Genomic DNA, 9,534 nt, shown 5'->3' with positions numbered 1-9,534 from the left:
GTCCCGACTGCTGTCGAGGAGGCTGTGAGCTTCAGCAGAGGCTGCTCCGGATCTCCTGAGACCCCCGGCTCACGACTCAAGGCTAGAGCGGTGGCCCACGATCTGGCACGTTAAGGCTCCTCTGGCGGCTGGTCCGGTTTCAGAGATTCTGGTATGACGCCCGCTGTGGGTTTACCACAGCCTGCTGGGGGTTGGGTTAGCTGATGTGCGCATGCGGCAGGGCGTCGGCCATCTAGGGGCCGTCTAAGGGGGCGCGGGCAGGGTGCGGAGGATGTTGCGCGCCGCCCAGGCGCTGGCAGGGAGCATGCGTGAGAGCAGAACTCCGGGTGGCAGGTTGCAACCTAGCTGACTAAGTACTCCGCACTTGGTCGGGCGCCTTCCCAGACCAAGGGGCTGTGCCCGTTTTGTGGAGGGTAAGAGAGAGACCTCACCCAAGCTCCATAGACCTTGGAGAAGCGTTTGGGGACTATCTCTTGACCGAGCCCTCCATATCCGGCAGCCAGTACCAAGAAGGGAACAGTAATCAAAGTAATACGGTCGCCCCTCGGTATCCGCGGGGGATTGGTTCCAGGACCCGCCGCGGATACCAAAATCGGCGGATGCTCAAGTCCCAGAGTCGGCCCTCCGCATCTGCTGATGCGAAACCCATGGCTATGGAGGGCCGCCTGTATATTTATTGAAATTTTTTTAAAAAAACACCAAAAACCTGTGTTTAAGTGGACCTGCAAGTTCAAAAGCCGTGTATTTGAAGGGTCGACCGTATTATTAGCTAGGAGTTTGCTTGCTCTGAATTTTTGCAATGAGGCTAAAGTTAGAGTCCACCATACTCCCCGGGTCTCCGGGAACAGGAGCTTGTTATGAGTATGCGGGGTGCTCAGATACACTACAGGGGTACAAACCAACCTAGCACACCCCTTAAGAAAGTCCATGGCCTGTAGATTTTTAGTAATGAATCCACATGAGATTGCAGAAGTTGAAACCTGCACAGTGCTTAGAGCATCTGAGAATGCATAAAGTGCAAGGGCTCCTCTTTGTCCTGGTTTTGACTATGGATAATGCAACTTCTGCGATGCGTCTGGCTATAGACCTTCTTCAAAAGCCTACTTGTTCCCTGTGCTGGGCGAGTGCTGTGGACCTGGTCGAATTCCTCCCTTTCCTGCTGCTGCCTCCTCCCCTTTTCCTCTAAACCTCCCTTTTCTAGAAATATCTTCCTGAGCTCTTGCTGTGGAATAAATAAAATTTATTTATTGTCAAATACAGAGAGCCAGACCAGATTGAGGGCCCTGAGATTCTTCCTACAAGGAGTGTTTTGTGGATGCTTCAGGATGTGTTAATATTCTAAATATTAAGACTAGCTTCTAAAAATGGACCCTATGCTTGACAATGTTTGTGAAGTATCTTAATTTTACCTGCACGACCACCATTCTCATTAACCCTATTTTATATCAGAAATTAAACTACGTTCATGGGCCCCAATTGTATCATGGACCCTAGTCACCTCATGTACTATGCCTAATAGATAACTACCCCCTGCCTCATGCTCCCAGAGAATGGGTAAGAAAACAGCTAAAATGTTTGGTTGGAGACTTCCCTGGTGGCACAGTGGTTGAGAATCTGCCTGCCAATGCAGGGGACATGGGTTCGATCCCTAGTCTGGGAAGATCCCACATGCTGTGGAGCAACTAAGCCCGTGAGCCACAACTACTGAGCCAACGTGCCACAACTACTGAAGCCCATGTGCCTAGAGCCCGTGCTCCGCAACAAGAGAAGCCACCACAATGAGAAGCCCACGCACCACAACAAAGAGTAGACCCCACTCACCACAACTAGAGAAAGGCCGCGTGCAGCAACGAAGACCCAACGCAGCCAAAATATAAATTAAAAAAAAATGTTTGGTTGGCCAATTCACTCTCAAAAAGATGGTAAGAGATTACAATCTGACGGCCTCTGTCTTTGACCAAGATATTACCTTCTTAGGATAGCACTTCCTGGAGCCAAACTACTGACATCAGAAACCTTGCTTTCTCCCCACTTGCTACCTGGCTAACCTGAGTTACATATTCTCCCTTAGCCTTAGTTTCCTTATCTCCAAAATCGAGATAACAACAGTACCTAATTCTTGGGGTTGTTGTGAGGATTAATGGAGATAATTTTTGAAATCTTTATAAGTGACCATACCATGTTGCCTCCCATTTCCTTCCATCTTTTTAGTAATTATTTTTCATGAGGGCCCAGGAGAGAAGATAAAGATGGTTATCATCTGAGTGTTGGCAATGAAGAGAGGATATTTTCTTGTGAAAATAATGTCCCTGCCATGTCTTCTTGTACCTATATGTGCTTCAAGCAATAAACCTATATTGGCTGCTGCATGTAAAGGACAGCAATGTGGGAAGGCCTGTGAAAGCCAACCTGGCCATTGTGCTGGAGGTTCTCACAATCTGGGGAGGCAAACTGGCCCACCTAGGAGTAGGAGGACCCACAGTATGGAAGCAGACCTCCAAGCCCCACACCTTACTTACTCTGTGACCCTGGGCAAGGTAGCTGACCTCTTAGAGCTTCGGGTACCACATCTGTAGGATGGGGATCATGATGGTACCTGCTGTACCGTGTTGTGAAATTTACATGAAGGAATACAAATAAGGCCCATGGTGAGGGCTCAGATAACTTTAGCTGATGCTAGAGTTAAGGGGTCGGGACTGACTGCGGTCATTCTGCACAGGGGCCTGCACTGTGACTGAGGATGCTGGACACGGAGTGTCGCCCCTGCCCCTGAGTGGATATGAGAGTCTGTGGAGTGGCACAGAGCTGTGCTTGCTCAGGCTGGTGACACCATGTGGGTACTCACTGTGCACCAGGGCCTGGCTAATCGATCTTATAGCCGTCCCCTGAGGAGGGGGCCATCACTCTCTTTAGTTCCTAAGGGAAGAAGTGGAGGCTCGGAGAGGTCCAGTGACTTCCCTAAGGTTACATAGGTCAGTGGAAGAGGGCCAGGATTCAAACCGTTGAAGAGACTTTGTTCTTAGCAGCCCGTGGTAGAAGCAGATTTGGCTTTTTTTGCAGGGTGGTGGGGTTTCCCTTACACCTCACAGAGTGAGTCAAATTTTGGTAAATGCTAAGCAGGCTGTGCATGGAACTTCAGTTCAGGGAGGTAGTATGAGCAGCCCCAGGAGTGATCAAGTGTAAAGCTTGGCTTAGGGAACACCAACCCAAACAGGATGGCCAGGAGAATGAATGCATATGAGGTGCTGACCTTGAGAGGGAGCTGGAGGGGGAGCCTGGAGACAACTCTGTACTGGGTGGGAACTAAAGTTTAAAAGTTAGGTTGGGGTCCAATTTATGGAAGGAGTTAGAATGTCTGCATTTGGGATCATGGAAAACTGTAAGAGTTTTGTGCCGGGGGAGTGCCTTAATGAAAGCAGTGTTTTAGGATGTGTTTATAGGAAGGGAATCTCTAGGCTGGCTCTTGGTTCAGTTCATTGCAGTTACTGGGCCTGCGGAACAAGGTACAGATCCGGAGGGCTTACTTGGAGGCCACAGCTGGCTGTCAGCGGGATTGGGAGTCCCCTTGAATTTGAATGTAAAGTTCCGTGTGTATGGTGGCATTAGAATAGTGTGTGCACTTTTCATCAGAAAAAGTGGGACACAATGCCCCTAACCACCCCCTCCCACCCAAAATAATAAGAAGAATAAATAATAACTAATGATAATAATCGGAAAGACCAAGGAATTGAGTAACGGAAGCAGTCTCTGGAGTTGCAGCATATGCATCTGGTTTTAGGGCACTTCTACTTTCCTGCTCATAGCAAGAGCTTTGGCCCTGAATTCTCACTACACGACACTGACAAGCCTTACTGTCCCTGAGCCTTAGTTTCCCGAACTATAAACAACTATTACTCTTACTACTACTATTTGCTAAAATAAAGATAATCATCTCACGGAATTCTTATGAAGTCAGAATGAAGTATGGAAAGATACTCTATTAACTTTAATTGTGTATAAACATAAGGGGTGATTTATGTAATGGTTTATTTTTATTGAAGTATAGTTGAATTATAATGCTTTGTTGATTACTGCTGTACAGCAGAGTGACTCAGTTATACATATATATATATATATATATATACATATATACACACATTCTTTTCCATTATGGTTTATCATAGGATATTGAATATAGTTCCCTGTGCTATACAGTAGGACCTTGTTGTTTATCCATTTTATATATACTAGCTTGCATCTGCTAATCGCAAACTCCCAATCCATCCCTGTCCCACCCCACCTTCCCCCTTGGCAGCCACCAGTCTTTTTTTTTTTTTAATGTTTAATTTTATTTATTTTTGGCTGAGTTGGGTTTTCGTTGCTGCACACGGGCTTTCTCCAGTTGCCGCGAGCGGGGGCTACTCTTCGTTGTGGTGCACGGGCTTCTCACTGCGGTGGATTTTCTTGTTGCGGAGCATGGGCTCTAGGCATACGGGCTTCAGTAGTTGTGGCACGCGGGCTCTAGAGCGCAGGCTCGGTAGTTGTGGTGCACGGGCTTAGTTGCTCCAGGGCATGTGGGATCTTCCTGGACCAGGGGTCAAACCCGTGTCCCCTGCATTGGCAGGCAGATTCTCAACCACTGTGCCACCAGGGAAGTCCCACCAGTCTATTGTGTATGTCCCTGATTCTGTTTCTGTTTGATAGATAAGTTCATTTGTGTCATATTTTAGATTCCACATATGAGTGATATCATATGGTATTTGTCTCTCTGACTTACTTCACTTAGGATGATAATCTCTAGTTGCATTGTAATTGTTACTTGTGATAGGGGTTTTACTCATTTCTTTTGAAAAACACATTTTATCATGAAAATATTCAAATATACACAACAATGGCAAGAGTACTGGAAGGGACTCCCATAAAAAGCATCACCCAGCTTCAGCATTTATCACGATCTTACCAAACTGTTTCATCTATCTTCTTTCCTTGCTCCCTCCCTCCCTGCTTCCCTCCCTCCCTTCTTCCCTCCCTTCCTTCTTTCTGTCCTTCTCTCTTCCTCCCCTCCCCACTCACTCTCCTCTTCTTGCTGTGCTGATTTAAAAGAAACTCAAGGCAACTTGTGTTTTCATCCCTGTATCTTTATGTGTCTCTGCACTTTCTAAAAAATACAGTCTTTTTTCCTACATAACCAGAGTGCCATCCAGGCGCCTGAATGGTAATAATAATCCCTTGGCGCCATCACCCAGTCGCTTGTATTCTGAATTCCCTGATTGCCTCAAAAATGACTTCTTACAGTTGGTTTCTTTAGGATGTAAGTTTTTCTGTGTCTACGCTGATAAAATAAAAGGAAAACTTGAGGGGGTGGGCATTTGCATATCTAATCCCAGCCTTAGAAAGCGGAGCAGGAAATTAAAGACAGCCCTGGATATACACTACTGCTGGTGGTTGTATGTGGCAATAAAAGTGATTCAGTGTTTGCATTCACTGCCCTATCTCAGGACAGCATGGACCCTTTGGGTTTGTTCCAAATCATTTGCAGACTAAATCCCAGTCCAGACACTGGGACAGTGCATCCCTTTGCTGTAACCAGGCATTAAGGGTAAAATTGCATGATTTTCCTTTAAATTCTGCCAGAGATATTAGGCCATTATGAGCAGCAAGCTTGTAGAACCACCGCTGTTCGTGGCTCCATGTGGTGAAGCATGAACCAGGCGTCTCGCTAAGGATGTCTTTACCTTAGGCAGCCTGGGCTCAAGCCTCAAGGGCTGCTCCCTGCAGCCACATTCTCTGCGGGCATCCTTCAGAGGGAAACCTTACGTGACATTCTTGAGCCTTGCTAGGACTGGGAAAAGCTATTTGCTTTTTTAGTTATTTCTTTTTATTTTTTTGGCTGCATTGGGTCTTCGTTGCTTCGTGCGGGCTTTGTCTAGTTGTGGCGAGCAGGGGCTACCTTTCGTTGCAGTGCGCGGGCTTCTCATTGCGGTGGCTTCTCTTGTTGTGGCGCATGGGCTGTAGGCGCGCAGGCATCAGTAGTTGTGGCACGCGGGCTCAGTACTTGTGGCTCGCCGGCTCTAGAGCGCAGGCTCAGTCGTTGTGGCGCAGGGGCTTATTTTCTCCGCGGCATGTGGGATCTTCCTGGACCAGGGCTTGAACCCGTGACCCCTGCACTGGCAGGCAGATTCTTAACCACCGTGCCACCAGGGAAGCCCAAGCTATTTCCTTTTAGTCTACTCGATGGTAAAAGAAATGCAATGTGCTAATTCCTGTCAACTTTCAGATTTTTCAAGTTCTAGCTCAATCCCCATCTCTTGGAGGAAGCCACAGTACTGTCATCTTCTGAGCTCTTACTGCTCTTGAAATGGGACCAATTCATTGGATCCCTATCACACATTGCTTGCATTGCGAGTCAGTCTTAAATGTATGGAAGCATGAACGGTGTATGTATGTGTGTGTGTGTGTGTCCATGGGTGAATGTAATACGTAGGTATACGTATGTGTATTTTGTGACTTCTCAGTTACGGTGTAATCTGGCACTTGACACACTTCTTAGCATTCCCCATGCAGTACCCCAGAGCAGTGCTGTGTACGTAACAGGCATTCAGTAAGGACTTGTTGATTGGTTGAAAGTGAATATAGAAGAAGGGTGGATGGCCTTGACTAAGGCCACTGAGCCTGGGGACTTTTACTAGCTGAGCTTGTCCAGTGTTGGCTCCATTCTCTTATTTTCCTCCCAGCCCATCTGGCAGTCCTGAGCGACAGACTCTGAGGTAGCAAAGATCTTCCCAGAAAGGCTCTAGCACTTAGCTGGTGGCCTTCCATGGGGGTGGAGAAACAGATCAGCAACGTGCTCTCCTCTGTGTCTGAAGCACTGTGTGTGGAGCTGCCCTGGAAGTCTGAATTGCAAAGGCTCTTCTCTCCTGTTTCTCTCTCCTTCTTCATAGTTATCATCCTTTTCCTCCCTATCATTAGTGTGTGTATGTGTCTGTGTGTGTGTATAATTTTTTAATTCATTGTCCATGTACTATAAATGAGGGCCAAAGAAAGACATAAGCAAGTCATGGAGAGAAAGAAAATACATGAGTTAAAGTCACATATATTCTGGAACAAGACAAATGCCACAGGTGAGTAACAAAGCAATAATATGGGAGTTCAAAGAAGGTAGATGTTACTTTCAATACAAATCTGGAAGCATACTTGAAGAAGTGGACTTAAAGATGACTCAGGTGTGCGTGGGAGTTCTTCTTTGCCTTCCCCAAAGAAACACTCAAGAACAAAAGTAACAGATTATCATTGTAATTTACATGGAGATGATGAAGAAAGCAAAACTAAAACAAATTAAACTGAACTATAACCTTGTCTAACATGCAAGGGTGATAATGAAAACTACCTTTTCAGTTTCTTATCCTATAATTTCTTTTACAAGTACTATATTCCACATACTGTAGATAGTGTGCAGAGTCCTGCTCTTTGTGTAATTTGAATTCATGCTAGATTATCTTGGCACTCAAAGGTTTAATTTCTAGGACACCAAAACTTCACAGACAGTAACTATACCCACCACTTAGCTCAATAGCTGATGGCGTGCAGGGGCAAAGCCTTTGTAGCCTGGTTTCCCAGGCCCTGGGCAGCAATTACATAAATGTTGATGCAAATGAATATGAAGAAGGCATACAGACAATGAACTTAAAATGTTTGTACACCTTTTAAGGACCTATTCTTTTTTTTTTTTTTGCCTTGTACACTTTTTTTAACGTTTTTATTGGAGTATAATTGCTTTACAATGGTGTGTTAGTTTCTGCTTTATGACGAAGCGAATCAGTTATACGTATACATATATCCCCATATCTCCTCCCTCTCGCATCTCCCTCCCTCCCACCCTCCCTACCCCACCCCTCCAGGCAGTCACAAAGCACCCAGCTGATCTCCGTGTGCTATGCGGCTGCTTCGCACTAGCTATCTATTTTACATTTGGTAGTGTGTATATGTCCATGCCACTCTCTCGCTTTGTCCCAGCTTACCCTTCCCCCTCCCCGTATCCTCAAGTCCATTCTCTAGTAGGTCTGCATCTTTAGTCCCGTAAGAACCTATTCTTGAGGAATTGACTTCATATGTGCTTGAGTAGATGGATAGAGATCCATAATCAAATATATGTATATAGGTATAGTTTACACAAAGGTGTATACATATATATACAAACAGATATATATATGTGTGTGTGTATATATGTATACATATATCTATATATCTCTCTGTTTAGACTCTACCTATATAAACTTATATATTATATGTCTCTGAATTCTACACACACACGTCCAATTCCTTCTAACACTGGCATCCTTTAGGTACCACTTCTGTGTGGAGTCACACTGAGGTTAAGTCTGAAGTGGCAATTATTCAAATTAATGCACCGAGGAGCCCAACTATATTAAATTATTTAAAACCAGGCATAAATGCTTTGCATAAGGAGTGAATATATGAATACTTAGGCATCGGAGTGAGGGGATAATTCACACTCAGCACACAACAGACGAGCAACTGATGTATGTTTCGTTACGCTGACGCTGATGCGGAGGGGAGAGCGTAGAGTCCAAGTCTGCTCCTCCCGCAGCTGTTCTTTTGTTATCTTTTCCACAGAGAGTGGTTTCTTGCTTTCAGAACAAACTAAGATGCTCTCAGAACTTTGGTTAGCGAAGAAAATACTTTTAGGACTTTAGAATCTTTTAGAACTTTTGTAAAACACCATTTTGTCAGCGGATGAAGGAGGCACTTGGATGTCGAACACTTTCCAGAGGCGAGGGCCCGGGCTGGGTGGCACAGCTCATAGGCTTTGGGTCCCCGAGCTGTCCCACTGGAGGCAGCTCGCTGCCTAGGGCAGGGCTTGAGCTGCTGCCAGTGTGCTGAGGGGCAGGTCTGGCTTCCTTGCCCTGACGCCCGGGGTGCCCTTCTTCTCCAGCACCCACTCAGGGCTCCTCCTCGCCACCCCCGCCTCACAATCCTGCACGGGACCCTGTGCAGGAGACACAGCTGGGGGCTGAGGGCTGGAGCGGCCTGGCTGGCGCCCAGGTCAGTCCAGGCGGGGAAAACGGTGAGCTTCCCCCCAACTGAGGTGGCCTCAGAAGCCCTTGTACAACAGCCTCCGTGCCTGGACCCCGTTCCAGGTGACATCCGCTGGGAACAAGCAGGTGCGTCTAGGAGGGCAGGAGGTGAGAGGCCCCCTCACTGGCGGGTGTCTGTACAGTAGGTGGTCACTTGTTGGGGGTGCATACGTCCTTGCCTGGGGACAGCCTAGGCCAGGATCAGCCCATGAGAGCCTGGCAGTGTCCTGGGAAAGAAAGCCAGAGGCCCCGTGCCCAGTGCTGCCACGTAAGGCCCAGCCTGGTGTAGACCAAGTAGGGGCTCCCAGCAACTACAAACGTCTGAGGTAGGAAAACAAGGGTGCCCAGCTCATGGCAGCCCCGACAGGGATCCCCCAGGGCTGATCTGCGCTTCCAGCCCAAGGGCTGAGGAGAAGAGGTCCCCTCCCCCCGACACACACAGCCCCATGGGAGAGAGGCC

The 9,534-nt window shown here is 47.1% G+C and overlaps 1 non-coding gene across 1 annotated transcript; it reads right to left on the bottom strand.

The window, feature by feature from the left end:
- Window positions 1-9,389: 9,389 nt before the first annotated feature.
- Window positions 9,390-9,534, bottom strand: LOC132419088 (small Cajal body-specific RNA 20). Its single transcript, XR_009518101.1, has one exon. It is a non-coding gene; the product is annotated as a small Cajal body-specific RNA 20 (non-coding RNA).

The sequence above is a fragment of the Delphinus delphis genome, chromosome X, assembly GCF_949987515.2.
Source record: "Delphinus delphis chromosome X, mDelDel1.2, whole genome shotgun sequence".
NCBI classification, from domain to species: Eukaryota; Metazoa; Chordata; class Mammalia; order Artiodactyla; family Delphinidae; genus Delphinus; species Delphinus delphis.
This window is presented reverse-complemented; position numbering and strand designations above follow the sequence as displayed.